General features: G+C 43.8%; 1 protein-coding gene and 1 pseudogene across 1 annotated transcript in view; both read left to right on the forward strand.

Moving 5' to 3' along the window:
- LOC103346407 (trafficking protein particle complex subunit 9) overlaps nt 1–7,313 on the forward strand; it is a 122,692-nt gene extending 115,379 nt beyond the window's left edge. The window contains exon 5 of the mRNA XM_089321779.1: nt 5,575–7,313. The gene's annotated coding sequence lies outside the window, so the exon portion shown is untranslated. The remainder of the gene's footprint in view (nt 1–5,574) is intronic.
- On the forward strand, nt 2,225–5,563 carry LOC149120537 (sperm motility kinase X-like; annotated as a pseudogene).
- Nucleotides 7,314–20,093: the final 12,780 nt, after the last annotated feature.

Consider the following 20,093-nt stretch of genomic DNA (forward strand, 5'->3'; position numbering starts at 1 on the left):
ATTTTGAGAAATAAAAAATAAAACTATCCATGAAAAAACTTATCCTTACTATATTACAGCTATTTTTACTATATTATGCAACTATGATTTTAATGTTTTAATAGTAAAACATGCATTAGGATTTTTGCATATTTTTCTTTCCTACAAGTTTAGTTACTTCAATTTAATTCATGCAGATGGTATTTATCCTATAGTAGAATGGAGAAAAAGTATATAGATAAAAATGCAAACGTGCAAATTTTCAACTTCAAATATGTAAATAATTTCCTTTTCAAGATTGGTGTTTATTTGAGAGGTACAGTAACAGAAGAAGAGACTGAGAGAAAAGTCTTCCATCTTCTGGGTCGCTCCCCAAATGGCTGCTACAGCCAGAGCTGAGCTGATTGGAAACCAGGAGCCAAGAGCCTCCTTGGGGTCTCCCACATGGGTGCAGGGGCCTAAGCACTTGGGCCAACTTTCATGGGTTTTCCTGGGCATAGAAGAGAGCTGGATTGGAAGAGATGCAGCCAGGTCGAACTGCTGCCCATATGGGACGTGGGTGCTGCAGGTGCTGGCTTAGCCCATTACACTACTGCACTGGCCCCAGTAATTCCTTTTGTAAGTTAAATGTATCATATTTGTTAGATGCTCTTTACACACACACACACTCACTCACACACTCACACTCAAAAATTTGTAACCAAAAAATCTTATTTGTATTTTATGTTTGGAAAATACAGCAAGTCGATCTGCAAAGACACTTAAGCAGGTCAAGGGTACACAATAATGAGACATTAGGATGACTTTATGGAGAAGGTGATCTGCATGAATGAGAGCCATCATAATAAAACCACCTTCTGCAATTTTGGTCAAAGCTTTCTTATTTTCTTGCTTAGTCTAATAAGGAATGAAATTGATAACAAATAGATGGTCTGTTTCATAGTATTACATACATTTTACTAACACCAGATGTGTTGGAAGTGATATTTGTAGGAGAAACAAGGTTGAGACTTCTACACATAAATTACGATAATTGTTGAATCTTAAAAGGTACTGATGATTTTGGAAGAGAATTTTGGAAGGAGTAGATAAGCACCAGTGATGATCTAGTTACACAGATTAATTCTCAGAAGTTGTGCGCTTTATAAAAACTACAGGATAAATGAAACATCATTAAGATTTGTAGTTCTATTTAGTCCCATTCAAAAAGTTTTGCTTTTGTGGCCTGGGATTTTGGAGTTTTCCTCCTACATTGTCTCCTAGAAGTTTTACAATTTCTATTCTTACAGTTACTCATTTTGAGTTGTTGTTGTGTATGGTAGAATGATCCAGTTCCATTCTTTTGCTTATAGAAATCCAGTTTATCCATAACTATTATTTTAAAAGATTTATTTTATCCTTTTGAAAGGCAGAGTTAGAGGAAGAGACAGAGACCTTCCATCTGCTGGTTCACTCCCCAAATGGATGCAATGGCCAGAGCTGGGCCAGACCGGAGACAGGAGCCAGGAGCTACTACCAGGTCTCCCATGTGAGTGCTGGGGCACAAGTACTTGTTCCATCTTCAACTGATTTCCGGAAATGGAGCAGCTTGGACTCTAACCAGTGACCATACGGGATGCCGTCATTCTAGGCAGCAGCTCAACTTGTTATGCCACAATGCCGGCCCCCATTTATTTATTTTTTAAGAAGTTGAAAATTTTATTTTGCTGCAGATTTGTTGCTTCACTGTATGAAATACCATTAGCAAAGACAGCACATTGGAAAGTTAATATGGTATTGTTCTCTGATACTGTAAAACTAGCAAAATCCTTTCTCTGCTTCCACCTGTTTTCTTTTTTTAAGGGAGTTTATGGGGAGAAACCCAACAGACTGGAGAGAAGGGACAGAGAAGGAAAAAGGCAGAAAGAAAGTGTAAGAGAGAGACAGAGATCAGGAGATGGAGAGGAAGAGAGAGCTGCATGCTCAGGAATAGCTCCCTTTAACACGTTGCCAGTGGGTGGGCAGGGAAGTAGAAGCCTCGAATCCCATTAGGATGTGGGTGGGGCTGACATTGATGTTTGGACCATGTGGCCACCTGGCTTCCTGCCATGGCGGCGGGGTTGGGGCATAGGATGGTGTCAGGGTGTAGATCGCACAGTAGATAAGACTGCATCATTTTACTAACATTCCCCCCGTTTGGTTTTTATGAAGCAGGAGTTTTATGGGATTACATTAGCCCCAAAAGTCCAGGAGGGGTAGAGGGACGATGATCTGTCTTAAGCTACTTACTGCTGACATGGGCGACGAGGTACTCTTCTCTGGCATGGGGCAATGTCTCAAGCCACTGTCTCCCGGATGGGGAGCCAAGTCTATCCCTGTAGCAGCATTTGGTTGACCAGCTGGTTGCTGAAGGCCCTGGTTCGTTCCATTATCAATAAGTAAATACAATAGTATAAAAGACAGGGTGAGACTAGCAACCAATGATCTTAAGAGTGGCATTAACCCAGTAATGAGAGGATTTCATAGAGGAGGGGAAATGTTTCAGTTTCATGAGCAGAAAATCTGAGATATAAAACTGTGGATGATAAGACTTAAAATAGGCATGTTGAAAATTATAAGCTCATTAACCAACAGGAGGCACTTATTTACTTCGCACAGTAGTTTCAAAAGCAGCTGAAGGATTTTACAAAACACTTAATCCTTTAGCCCCTGGACCTTTCACATTAAGATAATCATCACATCTAGTAACACAAGATCATTAGACTTTTTAGCTTTCAGACATTTGTATCACTAGCATTTTATATTATAAAAACTTAAAATGTAACACCACTTCACATCTTGACAGTACTTCTAACATAATCCAAATAGCCTGATTAGTTGGTGTCTCTGTGTCTTTGACAGTTTCCAGGGGCCCATCTGGAAATTGTCAAAGTCTAGATTTTTGAAATTTTGTTTTTTTGAATGCCTGTCAAGGATGCCAAGAAGGCTCAAAATCCAAAATATCTCGTTTAAATAGGATCCCTTAACATCGTGACATAATATAGACCAAATTTGATGAGTTACAAGGTTAGTATTCAAATGTTTTTGAATAAGCATATATTTAATAACCCATAGCTCTTAATAAAAAACTCATCTGTTTTGAAACAATTAGAATTTAACAGAGACATTAAGAGAACATAATAGACTAGTTTAACTGCTTTATCAGAGGTTCAGATTCTATGTCTTAGGAAAATAATAGCTTTTGTGTCCAAAATTTCTTTCATAACATTCTGTGACTTCCACATACCCTCTTCAACTTACTTGAAATGTTACATCATTTCCATTCCAGTCTAGAGTAAACTAGGCATCAGGATGAAGTAATTTTTTTTTTGTCTTTTGAACTGCTGCTTTTATTGTTATTCTAAAGAAAATTTTCTACAAAATTCACAGACATAAGGATAAAGCTGATAAAATTATAACTATGAGGAAAAAGAATTATTAATGGTGACTCAATATTCTGAGTTACAAAATTGCATAACTTTAACAGGTATTTGTAATATGCTGATTCCCACTGTCCCAGCACCATTTATCTGTTGCTCTGCATTGGCTTTATCTGTTGCTTTCTCATTGGATTATCATGTTACCGTAGCTACTGTAGGTGATTAGCTAGTGTTCCTAGTGTCCCAGTACACTAGGCACAAGAGATATCCTGACGACGAAAGGCGTCAGATCCTCCCACACTGAGAAGGAGGTGTTCCGTGGATATGAGGTCCTCGGGATCATTGGCAAGGGCAGCTTTGGGCAGGTGAAGCTGGCCCTCCATCTGGAGAGCAGAACCAAGGGGGCTGTGGAGATCACTGCCAGAGGTGACGGGGATTCTTCCAAGTTCCCGCAAGCTTGGGTAGCAGCAGAAATTATGCATTCTCTGCATCACCCTAACATTATAAAGCTGTTACAGGTAGACTACACAGCAGATAGAGCCTGTCTTTTCATTGGGTATTTTAGCGGTGTGGGGGTGGACCTTGAAAAGTATGTCGAGGTGTGCAGCCACCTTCATGAAGGAGAAGCATGTTGGTACTTCATTCAGACATTAGTAGCAGTGGAGTACTACCACATGCAACACATTGTTCACAGAGACTTAAAATTGGAAAATCTCCTTCTGGACTGACCTATTAAGCTAATTGACTTTGGCTTTAGCCAAAAACTGACTGAAGGCCAACAACTAAAGTCCTTGTGTGGGACACTTGAATATTACACCCCAGAAGAATTCCTAGATAAGGAGTTTGATGGGTATAAAGCTGACATGTGGAGCCTGGGCCTGGTCCTGTACACCATAGCAACAGGTGGCTGCCCTTTGAAGGGGAGAGCTTTGGGCACTTGAAGGAAGCGATCCTGGCTGGCTCGTAACCTAATCCCCTCCTATGTAAGTGGGGAACTGGAGAGATGCTGGATTGGTTAATGACTTTTGACCCTGCTGAGAGGCCCACAGTGGCAGATGCTATGGGCCACAAGTGGCTCAGCATGGAGCAGAAAAAGGGCCCAAAGCAAGTGACATCACACTTTTCAGTCTCTTGAGTTCTCCCGAGAACCAGGAAATCGATGAAGCTGTGGAGAACCTGGTGTCTCTGGAGGGCCTTAAAGAACAGGACTGCCCCATTCCACCCCCCGCCCCCATGCAATGCTGGGGAAAATACCAGCCAAAGGCTTACAGCAGAGACGTAGAAAATCAAACTGACATGGGGATCCTGAAAGTGAGAAATACCTGCCAGGCCTTGTCTTCCAGCTGGGCTGTGAGGAGGCGGATGGCTGCTTGTCCCCTGCTCTGAGCTGTGGGAAATCCCAGCCAAAGACTTACAGCACACAAGGGGAAACGAAATTGACATGGGGTTCCTAGCTCCTTCCAAAATTGAAGGTCAGCAATACCTGTCAGTCCTTGTCTTCCAGCAGGGCCGTGAGGAAGAGGATGGCTGCTTGTCCCCTGTGCTGGGCTGTGGGAAATCCCAGGAGGGCCTCAGTGGAGCAGCAAGAACTGAGCTCACTCAAGGGGAGCTTCTAGGATCTGCTCAGTACGCTGAGGCTCAAAACTACCTGTGGAGCTGGGCTTCCAGCTGATCCATAAAGTAGTGTCCTTGACGCCCAGCTTCAGGCCAGTGCTGTGTCCCCAGTGCTGCCTGAAGGTGACCAGTCATCAGGGCTAAATGCCTGCCCTAGAGTCCACAGGATGGACAGTTCCCCACCTGGTCTGATGAGGATCCACACTTCCTGGCCAGTCCTCAGGTACAAGAGCCCCGTGACCTCTGTGTCCAGTCTCAACACCAGCAGCAGTGAGGCCTGCAGTTCAGATAGTCTTCATCCTGGCATAAGGAGGAGGACCTACACTCCCAGGCCTCAGGCAAAACAGCCCTGTGTCCTCCACTCTCAGCACGAGCAGCAGTGAGGCTGACAGGACAGATGGTCCCCAACCTGCTGTGAGGAGGAAGACCTACATTCCCTGGCCAGTTCTCAGGTACAACAGCCCTGTGTCCTCCAAGTTGGAAATATTGCTGACTTAAAAGGCAAATTTGAAACTGAGGACTGTTGGTGAACAATTGTGTGCTGGCACCCAGGATACTGATTGAACCTTCTGCTTGTCGACAGCAGGACACGAAGGCTCAGTGTCTGCAGAAGCAGTGTCCCCATCTCTTATTGGGGCTTTGGGGACAGCACGTCTTCATCTGAGGATGTCAGAAGAGAACCTCGAAAAGCTGATGGACACGCGGATGCAGAGGGCCTGAAATTGCTGACTACAAGTCAGAAAACGACTCCTGAATCAAAGGTTTTAGAAAATAAAGTTTCCTCAGAACAATTAAAAGCCTCTCATCAGAATTGTGAATATCATTTTCAAGAGACTTCAGAAAGGTATAACTAAGATGCTTATGTAATGAGTTTTCTGCTTGTTCATATTCGGAACTGGCCTGGTGAATAAAGACAGGGACGATGGCCCTCAAAAAAAAAAAAAAAAAAGATTCAGCTCTGGCCTAATGCTGACCAGGGTGAGCACTGTGATGGCAGCTGGGGACAAGTTCGCGAACAGGTAAACACCTGTGAGAATCTGAAAATGACCCCACTCCTGGGACAAAATGAGGACAGAAGATTCGTTGCAGGATCCACAGCCTCCCTGGGGCCAGCAAGCAGCTCACTCCTTCTGTTCCCCAGACCCCTCCATGGTGACTCTGCAACCAAGGAGGGGGGTGCTGGTGAGAGGCCATGGACACTCAGGGAGTGGTGGAACCAGGGCAGCCCTTTGGTGATCCGTGTGCTGAGGAAGATCATGACCCTGCAGCTATGGGGGCAGCACATGAGGCAGAATCCCAACTCGTCAATCTGCAGCCTCCAGTTCTGTAACTGCTCACACTCAGCAATGACGTGTGCTGCCTGCTGGGCCAGCCAGACCTCCAGGGCTCACAGCTCCTTGAAGCTGAAAGGCAAAAATCCCGTCATGACACAACCCCAAAGAATCACAGGGAACTGCTCCCCACAGTTCCTGTCCATCAGAGGGATCAGCCCCACAGGCAGTGCCTGATGCCCAGGTCCCTGAATGGTGAACTGTGCAGAGGGTAGGGACAATGAATAGCCCCACCCCACTCCCCTAGGAAGGTCACTCTTCATCCTCCTTGGCCATCCAGCTATCCTCCCATGACCATCACTGCACCTGTGCAGAAGACTCCCTGGAAACCACATGCCTGGTGGGTTCACAGATGGGCTCACCCCACACCTGAATTCAGTGCTCACCATATTGCCTACCCAGACATCCATGTCCTGACACAGGTTCACACCCAGGGCACATAGGCACCCACGCTCCAGGTTCACTCTGAGGAAGCAACGGCATGCATATATCCATGGTCAGCACACAATGGGCACCACTGAAGACTCAGCCAGCATCACCCTCAGCAGCAGCCCAGAGAGGCCAGGGCCACCCACCTGGAAGCAAATGTCCCCAAGTCAGCAGGACACGCAGAGCTGGATCCACCCAGCTCTGCCAAACATGCCTCCTGTCTAGAAAATGATCCCCAGGTCAGGCAGTTACTGGACACAGTGGTCCTCTAACTGCCACAGAACACAGAAAGAGGGGGCTCTGGGTAATGGAAGCATTGTGGAGTTCTAGCAGCCCTGTCCCAGTGGTGCCCTCCCAGGTCAGGAGGGCTGAGTGTCAGCCTCCTCAACCTCAGAGTAGACAAAATCCCCTATAGGGGGCAGCTGTGGTCTTTCCAAGGCTCACGAAAGAGGGAAGAACTGTGGCAAATGTGCCACGACCTAGCTCTGCCACCACCCTCTGTCACCTGCTTGATAAATCCCAACCTTCTTCAGGGCTCTACCTGTAAGCTATCCTCTTCCTCCAATACACCTCTATTTTGTAGCAATGTGTTGTTGTTGTTGTTATTATTATTATTATTTGTTTTACTTGTAAATGAGAGCAAGAGAGAAAAAGAGGGAGAGAGATTTTTCTAACCTCTGGTTTACTCCTCAAATGGCTGGGACAGCTAGGTCTCAGCCAGGCATGCTGTACTCTTCCATGGGTGGCAGGGACTCGAGAACTTGGATCATCCTCTGCGCCTTCCCAGTCACATTAGCTGGGAGCTGAATTGGAAGTGGAGCAGCCAGGATTCAAACCAGCCCTCCAGTATGGGATGCCCGTTTCTCAAGCAGTAGTTTAATCTGCTATGCCATTGCTACCCCTTGTAACAACTTTCAAAGCCTTGGCATTTTGAATTTCAGTTAGTGCAATGAGTCCCCCCCCCCAACATCTCACCCAGCTCCCTGAGTTCAGTCTGTGCCCACCCCTGAAGTAAGCAAGATTCCTATGGCAACAGACTTCTGACAGAGGACAAGTCTCAGCCCTGCTGATCCATTCTGTGTCCTCCACTCTGCTCCTGTCCTGTTCTCTGTGGTGCTGTCAGCATTGGTCACCAGAGAGTTTTCCCAGGATGACAGAGAAGGGAGCAGATGGCTGAGCATGGCCTTCTTTGTGTCCTGTGTCGGCCTCACCTAGTCTGTCTGGGAGGAACTGGGCCTCTACCCTGGGTGCAGGTGAGGGGTTAAGAGATGAAACACTGTGATTTCAGCACAGGTATGTGACACACATGTAGGTAACACTGAAGCTGATACTGACAATAATGGCATGGCAAGTGTGGGGGAGGGCAGGAGCACCTGGGAGAGCTGGGTGCTGGGGAGACCACCAGGGAATGCTAGGGATCCCTGTCCCCAGGAGCAGCTCAGCCTCCCCTAATGCCGTGTTCCTCCAGATCACCTCTGGCCCCTGCAGCAGCGTGGAGAACCTGGTGGGTTTGGTCCAGCTTTGTGGGCTTGCTCCTGCTGCATTCCAGCGGCTTTTGCTCTTCCCAATGCAGCGGAGCCTGAACTGCACTCCCTTGTGGAGTGAGCATGTGTGAGCCTGTGTGTGCGTTTGTGTGTAAGTGTGTATGTCCTAGCTCTGTGGTTTCTGCTCCAACTTGGCCTGGCTGCTCCACACACGAGCATACAAGTCCTTGTCAGTCTCACCAATGGCATGAGTCTGGCATCAGAGTTGCTTTGGATGCTCCCCAGTTTCCCCACCACATTTCCCTGGGACATTCTAGGTGTACAGATGGAGGTTGGCAGAGTTCTCAGCCCCATGATGAAGCTCAGCCTCAGATGGGGGGGGGGTGCAGGTAGTGTGTCAGGTGTTAGGTCTACCCAGCATGGTAGGAAGCCATACACATTCAAGAATTCAAGTCCCTCTCAGAGCAGCCCTTGCAGACAGTGCTGAGATGAGGTGCCCCAAGCTGGTGGGGGACCAGGGAATGAAAGCTCTGTCTATTCTCACCCAAGGTCACGGGGCAGCTGCCTGACTTGGTCCTGCTGATGTAACCTAGGGTTAAGGCTGCTTAGGAGGAAGGTGGTCGGACTCACCTGAGGAAGGTCACTTCCGTTCTTTGGGATGTCAGCTTGTGCGTGTGGGGGGTCCAATCTGTCTCTCTCCACCGCTGCCGTCCTTGTTTTATATATATACAGAAGATCAGTTTAGTATATATTAAGTAAAGTTTTCAACAGTTTGCACCCACATAGAAACACAAAGTGAAAAATACTGTTTGAGTACTAGTTATAGCATTAAATCACAATGTACAGTGCATTGAGGACAGAGATCCTACATGAGGAGTAAGTCACAGTGACTCCTGTTGTTGACTTAACAATTTGACACTCTTGTTTATGGCATCAGTAATCTCCCTAGGCTCCAGTCATGAGTTGCCAAGGCTATGGAAGCTTTTTTAGTTCACCGACTCTTATCATATTTAGCCAAGGTCATAGTCAAAGTGGAAGTTCTCCCTTCAGAGAAAGGTACCTCCTTCTTTGATGACCTGTTCTTTCCACTGGGATCTCACTCGCGGAGATCTTTCATTTAGGTGGTTGGTTGGTTGGTTAGTTTGTTTTTTGCCAGAGTGTCTTGGCTTTCCATGCCTAAAATACTCTCATGGGCTTTTCAGCTGGATCCGAATACCCTAAGGGCTGATTCTGAGGCCAGGGTGCTGTTTAGGACATCCGTCATTCTATGAATCTGCTGTGTATCCTGCTTCCCATGTTGGATCGTTCTCTCCGTTTTTTGTTCTATCGGTTAGTATTTTCAGACACTAGTCTTGTTGTGTAATCCCTTTGATTCTTAGTCCTATCATTATGATCAATTGTGAACTGAAATTGATCAGTTGGACTAGTGAGATGGCATTGGTACATGCCTCCTTGGTGGGATTGAATTGGAATCCCCTGGTATGTTTCTAACTCTGCCATTTGGGGCAAGTCAGCTTGAGCATGTCCCAAATTGTACATCTCTTCCCTCTCTTATTCGCACTCTTATATTTAACAGGGATCACTTTTCAGTTAAGTTTCAACACTTAAGAATAACTGTGTATTAATTACAGAATTAAACCAATAGTATTAAGTAGAACAGACAAAAAAATACTAAGAGGGATAACGTATTAAGTTGTTCATTAACAGTCAGGGCTATGCTGATCAAGTCACCGTTTCTCATAGTGTCCATTTCACTTCAACAGGTTTCCTTTTCGGTGCTCAGTTAGTTGTCACCGATCAGGGAGAACATATGATATTTGTCCCTTTGGGACTGGCTTATTTCACTCAGCATGATGTTTTCCAGATTCTTCCACTTTGTTGCAAATGACTGGATTTCATTGTTTTTGACTGCTGTATAGTATTCTATAGAGTACATATCCCATAATTTCTTTATCCAGTCTACCGTTGATGGGCATTTAGGTTGATTCCAGGTCTTAGCTATTGTGAATTGAGCTGCACACTGCTGCCATCTTTATGAGCCATGCAGAAGAAATGGAAGTGAGTCAGGGTAATGTTTCACTCCAGCCTTTGGCACCATAACCCCAGGCCACCCTTACCTGCTCTTCAAACCTGGCCCTGTCATTGGTAACCCCAGACCCATTTGTGTCCTGGGATCAGGCACACGGCCCCCCGGGGATGTGAGGTAGCTCCTGATTCTCACTAGAAGGCCTGCTCCTTTGACTGACAGTTGTGCATGCATCACCAAGGATGCTCTTAGATCTGGATCTCTCAGGTCTCCATTCCACACCCTCCTGCCTTTCACCTCCTCTTGGCACAGCCTCTTTTTGCTTACCTGCTGTAACCACCAACCTTTCCCTGACACAGGGACCACAGTGTCCAGAGACCCTACGGACTGAATGTTGTCCGTGCCACATTCTGTTTAGGATGCACCATCAGCTTCCTCGTTCCACAGACACCCACCTGTGTCCATGAGCCTACCCATGTGCCCCATTCACTCCCTTCTCTGCCCCATCCTGAGTTCCCAAACAGCACTTGCTGCCCCTTCTAGAAAGTTCTCTTCAGGAGAGTGTGTGGTGAAGCATCCTGGGAACCCAGGGAAACTGCAGTGCCATCATATCCACCTGTTTTGGGTTCTTTTTGACACTTATGTGTGCAGCTACCCCTCATTGTGTTTATCTCCTTACTTCTCCAGAGTCACAGGCAAGGGTGATGTCTTTCTAGTTTGCATCTTAGTGCCTGATGCATGGCCGAAGCCTAATAAGTAAAACAGATTGAAACATGTACGATTCACAAACACGCTGGTGTCGAGTGGCATTGTAGGCAATAAAGATTCCTAGGTTTAAGTGCAAGCATTTCTCACAGCTCTTGCTCCAAAGCTGTCAGCAGCTGAGTTCAAGTGTGAGAAGAGTTGCTGAACTGTGCCTTCCACACCCAGACCATTGCTCACTGTCATTGTGTTTACTGTTAACTGTTCATGCTACCCAAAGTGATTTACAGATTCAGTATAATCCCTGTTAGTATATCAAGAGCATTTTCCAAAAGGTAGAAAAACACCCTACTTGAGTATGCAGAGCTGAAGTAATCTTGAGTGAAAAGTGGTAGGAGCTATCTGACTTTAAAATATTCTACAAAGCTCTGGTTATAAAAACAGCATGGTATTGTCATAAAAGCGCATACAACAAAAGAGCAGGGGTCAACATTGTGTTGCAGTGGGTTAAGCTGCTGCCTGCAAAGCCAGCATCCCATATGGGTGCCAGTTCAAATCCCAGATGCTCCACTTCTGTTTCAGGTCCCTGCTAATGTGCCTAATCCTTGGGCTCCTGCACCCACCTAGGAGACCCAGATGGAGTCTCGTGGCTTTGGCCTGGCTCAGTCCTGGATGTTGTGGCCATTTGGGGAGTGAACCAGTGGATTAAAGATCCCTCCTCCCTCTTCCTCCCTCCCCTCTTCCCCCTCCTTCTAAGTAAATCTTAAAAAAAAATCTAAAGGAACAGAGAGCCTAGAAATAAACCCACATATTTATAGCCATGTGACCTTTGCCAGGGTGCTTAGAATGTACTTTGGCAAAACAATGGTCTCTTCAGTGAAAATCATTTGGGAAAACTGGGTATCACATGCATCAGAAGAAACTAGATGCTATCTCTCAACATGTATGTAAATAAACTAACATGGATCAAAAATCTAAATTTAAGATCTGAAGCTAATGAGCTAGTAAAAACAAACACAGAGGAAATTCTTCACTACATTGGAATGGGCACCCATTATTTTCATCAGACCCCAAAAGCATAGGAAAGGAAGCAAACATAGTTGAATGGGATTTCATCAAATTAAAAAACTTCTGTATTCCAAAGGAAGCAAAGACTAGGGTGAAGAGACAACTTACAAAGTGGAGGAAATATTTGCAAGGTATACTTTGAGAATGGATTAGTAATGCTATGTAAGAAACAAATAGTAAAAATAGTATGATTCTATTATAATAGAGTGCACAGATTAAGCAGAAGTTATTTCAAGGAAGACAGAAGTGACCATCAGGGATATGAAAAAGTGTTCAACATCACATCATCAGGGTGATAGAGATCAAATCCACAGTAAGATATCAGTCACGACACTCCAGTTATCTTGGCTGTCATCAAAAAGACAAAAGATAAGAGTTCCATGGTATAGCTCTACACAGGAGATAGAAGTGGTGTTCTGTTTCACAGTAGGGTGACTACAGATAATGATAATGTACTGTCCATTAAAAATATTAGAAGATAGGATTGTGAATATTTTCAGCATACAAAATGATACCTGTTTGAGGAGATAGATTTGTTTAACCTGATTTGAACCTGTGTAAAAACACTATCTACATATCTCAAAATATAACATAGTACCCTATAAATATGTATAATTTTTGTCTGTTGGTTAAAATTTTAAAAGTATACAAATAATAAAAAACCAAAGAAAAAGAAAAATTATCCCAAAGGAAGTAAGTTCAAATAACAATGATCATAGCAGACACCATACAGTAGAAGAATTAACAATTTGCAAAGTTACTTGAAATAAACCAACAAAATACTAACCCTAGCAGTGGAAAAGCTACTATTTTATTTGTTCATCATATATTAGAATTATATAAGAGAAATTAAGAAAAATTCAGTGTATTAAGGTAGGCCTCAGGGTATGATGTGAGCATGCAAAATTCAGTGGTGTTTCTATTAGAAAGAAAGAAATGAAAATGAAATAAAATAATTTACAGAAGAATTTTAAATGATAAAATACTTGAGAATTTTTAAAAAAGATTTATTTATTTATCTGAAAGGCAGAGTTACAGAGAGGCAGAGGAAGAAGCTCCACTGATCTGAAGCCAGGAGCCAAGAACTTCTTCCAGGTCTCCTATGCAGGTGCTAGGGCCCAAGGACTTGGGCCATCTTCTACTTCTTTTCCAGGCCATAGCCGAGAACTGGATGGGAAGTGGAGCAGTTTGGACTCGAAATGGCACCCAAATGGGATGCGTTACCTGCTATGCCACAGTGTCAGCCCTGGGAAAAAATAAAAGACCTGTAATACCCCTATGCTAAGAACAAAATAGTACCGTGCGAATTCAAAGAAGATCCAGTTGAATTGGAGAGACATATGTTTATGATTTTAAAAAAGACTGTTTTTGTAATATACATTCTCCAAAATTGATTTTAAAATACATAGAAATGCCATCAAATCCTTACAACTGTGTGTGTGCATTCACGCGAAAATCCATCTGCTAATTGAAAATGTATTTGAAAATGCATAATGCATGAAATAAGCAACCAGATTTTGAAAAAGAACAAATATTGTGATATTAAACTGCCGGTATCAAAACTTACAATAGAGCTGCACTAATACAAATCTATGATCAGGCCGGCGCCGTGGCTCAATAGGCTAATCCTCCACCTTGCGGCGCCGGCACACCGGGTTCTAGTCCCGGTCGGGGCGCCGGATTCTGTCCCGGTTGCCCCTCTTCCAGGCCAGCTCTCTGCTATGGCCAGGGAGTGCAGTGGAGGATGGCCCAGGTGCTTAGGCCCTGCACCCCATGGGAGACCAGGAAAAGCACCTGGATCCTGGCTCCTGCCATCGGATCAGCGCGGTGCGCCAGCTGCAGCGGTGGCCATTGGAGGGTGAACCAACGGCAAAGGAAGACCTTTCTCTCTGTCTCTCTCTCTCACTGTCCACTCTGCCTGTCAAAAAAAAAAAAAAAATCTATGATCAAAGGAAGAGATGAAGGAGTCAAGAAAGAGACACAAGCATGCAGGGCATGAGATTTCTGGTCATATGCTTAGGGGAACCTAGGCCTGGTTCCTGGGTACCTGCTGGGCCCAAGTTCTAATGGGTTTCCATGTCCACAGGCCCAGAGTGTCTGAGAGCAGCTCTTTGTGACGACCTCAGACCAGCTGGAAGAACCTTATGGGAAATTCTTAGCTGTGAGGAGACAAAAATGCATTCAGTTATTTATTTGTTTACCGGACTGAGCCACAGTATTTCTTCATTTCTTTGAAAAAAAATTTTTTTTCTCAGAACTAGACAGTTGGGGAATTAAAATGTGGTAACCATGGAAATTAGAGTCCTTGGCATCTCAAAATTACTTTAGGTAGTAGTTCATTTCCATAGTGAGCTTATCAAAATATTTTTTAAGTCTTTAATTCCTGTGACGTGTGGTTGCTGAACTTTTTGTAGCATTATGTATCGTCATAGTTTTACTGATATTTTCTTAAACAGCAAACTGTTACAAGCACTCCTTTAAACACGGACATTTCTGGTGGATGTGATGGTCACATCATGATAAAGAGTTTTCCCGGAGTTGATTCTGATCACGGTTTCTAGCTTACTGGTTGCTCCAATGAAATGACATGTCCATGGATCTTACTAGATCAACATTCTATGTGGGATCTTCAGTTCATTTTATGAACTTAAGGGAAGATAATTCTTTACTTATGGTCTGTGAAACAGAAAAGTTTTACTCACGAAAATATAGGAAGTTTGTTACAGATTACATACTATTTTGTCATTAAAAGCAATGTGTAATGGAACCCAACAGGAAATTTTAATCAGGAGTATATAAATTAATAGAACTTATGAATTTTAAGCACATTAAATCTGCAATATGGAAAAGGGAATACAGATGGTTAAGGGTATAATATGTCAGATTCTAATAAGAGATACATTAATGCAAGACTATTAAATGAATCAAGAGCATTGCATTTATTATTTTCCTGTGTTCTAGAAGAGAGATTGTTGTGCATCATCTGATTGCAGAAAGTTGATATGGAGAAGTGGATGGAATTGAAATCAGGTTTGGATGTAAAGTCAATAAAACTATTAACTAATTGAGCACCTAGGTTTATTCAAATGTGATGGATGGATAAGTTGTGTGTGTGTGTGTGTGTGTGTGTGTGTGTGTGTGTGGAGAAAGAGAGAGCGAGCAAGCACTGAGAGGGAAGAGGAAGAGGTATATAGAGAGTTAGACACAGGCACCAAGAGCTGGAACAGGTAAGTTTGGTGCTTCCTATTAGACATACTTGATCACGTCATGTAGGGAAGTGAATTTAGAAGACAAACTGAATATAAGTGATTTCAGCTTAGGGAGAGGTGGATATCCAGATTTTATCAGCCTCCCGATGGTCTCTAAAGTTGGAAGACTGAGGGATATCCCCCAGGATGCAAGTATTGATCGAGGAGACTTGTTTTGCCCTTTCCTGCAACAGATCCAAGACACAAAAATCAGTTACTTCTTACATCTTCCAGCGCACGTGTCACTCCTGAGGGTAAGTCTTCCCTGATTTTTGCCCAATCAGTGTTAACGTGTCCGTCTCTAAGGCCCCTGTAGACCACAATACATGTCTCTGTCACTGCACTCATAGTACTGATTGATTCATACAGAGATGTTTCCATAGCAGTCTTCCCCACACCTCTGTGGGCTTCCCATGGGTGTTCACACACTACTAGTTCCAGGAATTCTGGTGTGTTCTGTGTGCTAAGGTTCAGCTCAGTGTTGTATTTAGGGGGAAGAGAGACTTGATCCATCCCTGTGAGTTACTGACCAATCCTGGAGACTCTCTGCAGAGAGACTGGGAGATAATTACCATGAGATCAAGAGGAGAATACGTGCCATGTTGATCGACCCGTATCCTTGACATATTCCCATGCCTTTTGCTCACAATGTGCACTGGATTATTTAACAGCACAATCTGTTTTGGCAGCAATAGCCTTGGCTTGGGGACCTTGGGTGTCCATTAGTGGCAGGCATGGATCAGAGGAACCCAGACCTCCTGACTTCCAGTCTAACGTCCACACAACCAAGATGCCAAAATTGACATAGGTAAGTGAGTTCTTGGCTGAAGGACTCATTTCTAAATACTCATTCATGGGCTTAGTAATTGAGTAAGCTGAGAAGATCCCTTCTTCCCTTTTTTTCATGGAGATTATGGATGAAGAAGATGTGAGCAGAAATGACATAATTACAAAGCATGGCACTACAAATCCCAACAGTTGAGGTTAATACAGAGTTCAGGATGTGTTGGGCACTGTCTGAGGAGTATTTGCATGTAGAAGTATTTTACTCTCATTAGTTTTGGCAGTGAGTCCCTAAACTCCAGGATAAAGTCGGTAACTCCTCTGACCTAGTGTTCTAAGTGTAAGCTGAGCTCCCCACATCACTGTACTTGTATGAGTACTGGCTTAGGGACACTTGGATACTTTGCATGGGAACAGTATAGAGTTGACACCATTAGAAAAATGTCCTGCTGCCCTACCACTCTGGAGACTCGGCTACTGCCTCCTGAACCACAAAGCACGCCCTGCATGGCAACCTGTAGCCACGACCCCTGTGCAAGGCTGCGCAGGCTTGCTCTTTGCTTTCTGATTGGTTGGCACCTATGGACAGTTATCCAGTCAGAGTTGATGTACTCTGTTGGCTACCGAGTTTATATAAAGGCTGCTCAGGGGCGCTGTTGCTCTTTTGCCTACTTGGAGTCCTATGTCACACGTTACTTTCTTCAGGTGGGTGCTGAGTGCTGCTGTGGATCCTCGGAACGAGGAGGTGAACCGTGAAGAAGCACAACTGCAGGAAGAGCGGTCTCGCTGGTGGAGGAGGCGTGGCAGTATGTTCTCCAGAGTCCACAGGGTCATCCATCCTGGCCAGGTAAGTCCTGTGGAAATCTATGCATGTTCCCTATGTGGGCCCTGGCCACAGGCCCAAGAACTTGTGCCTTCAGGAGCGGGACGCAGGGAGAATAAATTGGGTATTAGATTGTATGCTATAAATGGTAGGTTTTATTGTATATTAGGAATTGTATATTCTATTGTATATGATAAAGTATGGATTACATTGGTGGGATCCTGTACAGTTGCAGGAGGGATTTAGCCTACCTGTTTGCCTTCTGATGCCAGGTTGGGGAACTGCCATGTGGGTAGTCTTCTGTCGAGTGGCGTATTAAGATGCCCTGACACTGTTAATTTCTACCACTTTTCATAGTTTTTTGAGTTATTGATGCCATCCGTCCCTCCCATTGAACTCTGAATCTGCCACTGTGATGTGCAGTGTTTCCCTAATTATGTGAAAAATTCCTGAGGAACATATCCTGCTATAATTGCCTGTTTTCTATTCACTTTACGAACGTGGTAATATGAAGAGAAACATCATCTAAAAGTCTATATCTTCCTTGCATATTTTTACATTTACAGGGAATATGGGAACTCTGTTTATCATCAGAGGCAATTCTATTAGAGAACTCCTCCATAATTTTAGGAAGTAATGGCTGCTGGCTGAGTACTCATTTTAGGAAATTTTAGGAGGTAATGGTTACTTGCTGAGTATGTTTGTTGCAGAAAGTTGTAAAATTGTAGACTCTGAATAACTCAAAATAGATTATTTTTTTTTATAAGCTAGATTTTGGAATATTGAAAGAGTATCAATTATGGTATTTTTAGACCTGAGAGAAAAAGAGGGCAACCTTAGTGGGCTGGTCCCCCTCGTACCATGTACTGGTTCCATTACCACAGATGCTGCGACTGGAGCTGAGTAGGAATCTGGTAGAAACTGGCAGAGGCCAGTTTGGCCTTTACCTGCCTGCTCATGGTCTGTGTTTGTTGCTTCAAGCCTGTCCTTTTGTGCTTTGCGGACCTGTTCTGTCTGGGTTACAGGGTCCAGCACAGGTGGCAATGAGCAGCATGGCATGCTGGGGTTGTCAGTACCCACATCTCAGGCGGAGACAGACTTGGTATCCACATACCAAAAGTTGATGCTGTGTTGTTATGTTATCCCATATACAGAAGTAGAGGTGATAGGCTGATGGAGGATAAGAGATCATATCACCGTTATGTATGGAGGAGTGTGGAGTTAAGGTGGACCAGCAAGAGACTACAGAGTGATGGAGTGGACCCAGAGAACTTTGGCCTCATTCCCTTGGAAACTGGAGATATTTCAGAATATTTCCAAAAGTTTGTGGAATGACATTTGGCATAGTGAGAAAGACTACTTGGGATTCCAGAGGAGGTAGGTAATGGCTTAAGTAGTTTCATTCACACCACCCAGAGTGGAGACCGGTATTGAATTCCCAGCTCCAAGTTTCAGTCTGGCCCAGATCAGCTCTGCTTATTGTGGGCATGGAAGTGCTGTCTCCCTCTCTTTCCCACTCTCTCCCTCTCTCTCACACACATGCACACATATTCTCTCCCTGTTCTCTGTCTCTTTGCCTTTCAAACAAATTCAATTTTTAAAACTATATGGGAAAACATTTTAGATACTTGGTGCCAGTCAGAGTTACATCAAAGGAGTAAATTCCTAGTGTCATATGGTATAATTGGGTGACTAGTTCACAGTAATCTATTACATGTTCTATGAGAAAATAGGAGAAAGGAGCTCAAGGACTTCAACCATAGAATAATGTCAAAGAAGAATAAATGCTGATTTGATCACCATACAGTATATAAGGATATTGAAATGTCATACTATAGCATGTAAATGTGTACAACTGTTGTTAATAAAAATTAAGCTAAAAATACCAACATCTTATTTGGTGCATAGGGTTAAGAGGTTATAAAATGTTTGGAAATATTTTAATTAATATTGACAGTGATAATAAAAAATTGATTTTTATTGTCATGCTGAGTTTAAAGACTGGAAGTGAATATTTATTTTTGATTGTTTCATTAACAGAAGAAAAATGGTAGAATGTTTGTATATTTGGAACTGAATTGCTTTAGAGCAATATTAAAATGAAATATGGAATTAAAAGATAGTCTTATTTTTTGTTTAAAATTTAGATTTTACTGGTGTTGAGAATCATTGCACAGACATTTCAATTTGTTCATAATTCTTTTTTTAAAAAAGGGTTTATTTATTTGAAAGTCAGAGTTATAGAGGGAGGGAGGGAGGGAGAGAGAGAGAGAGAGAGATGTCTTCTATTTGCTGGTTTACTCCCCAAATGACCACAATGGCTAGCACTGGGCCAGGATGAAACCAGGAGCCAGGAGTTTCTTTTTTTTTTAACCATACTTCCATTTTTACCTTGAATTTCTTTCACCATAATTCTTGCATGTTGCTTTTTATATTTTTGACTTCTGAACTGTGAGTATGTACTGCCTATTCAAAAAATTAGACTGTTTCTAATAAACAATCATAATATCTTCAGAGGAATAAGAAATACATGATAACCATAAAATAAGAACAGAACACCTATAGAAAAGAATATTTGGGTGTTGGCATTGTAGCACAATGCATTATGTCACTGCTAGGGACTCCCTTGGCAATTCCACATCTGCGACTGAGTCCTGCCTCCCCCCCCAGATTCAGCTTCCTGCCAATCAGTGTGCACCCTCAGAGGTAGCAGGATGTGGTTCCTGACACCCTTGTGGCAGACTCAGATGAAGTTTCTGGCTCCTGGCCTTGGTTTCACCAGTCCCAGCTGTTTCAGGCATTTCGGGAGGGAACCAGCAGATGCAAAAATCTCTTTCCTCTCTGTTGTTCTGCCTTGCATGAGTTGCCATAACGCTCTGAAGCCAGGGCTGGGAACTGCTTGGATGAGGTGCAATTAGCTGGCATGGCCACACTGGGTCTCATTCCTTGTTCTCTAGGGCTGAGAGCTTAAGCAAAACTGCTGGGACGAGGCAGCTGGACTCCAAAGGAAGATCTGGCCCAGGCCTCTCCAAGAGACATCAAAGACACCAGGCAACTGTTATTTACATGTCACAGAAGTGGTATTTGTGCACAAGACATTCACTGCAAAAATGGTGCTGTTTCATCCACCACTTGACGTTAAAATATGGAAATGCCGCCAGGAGTTTCTTCTGGGTCTCTCATATGAGTGCATGGCCCAACCACTTGG

Source organism: Oryctolagus cuniculus, chromosome 19, assembly GCF_051225735.1.
Source record: "Oryctolagus cuniculus isolate XC-2025 breed Fujian yellow rabbit chromosome 19, ASM5122573v1, whole genome shotgun sequence".
NCBI classification, from domain to species: Eukaryota; Metazoa; Chordata; class Mammalia; order Lagomorpha; family Leporidae; genus Oryctolagus; species Oryctolagus cuniculus.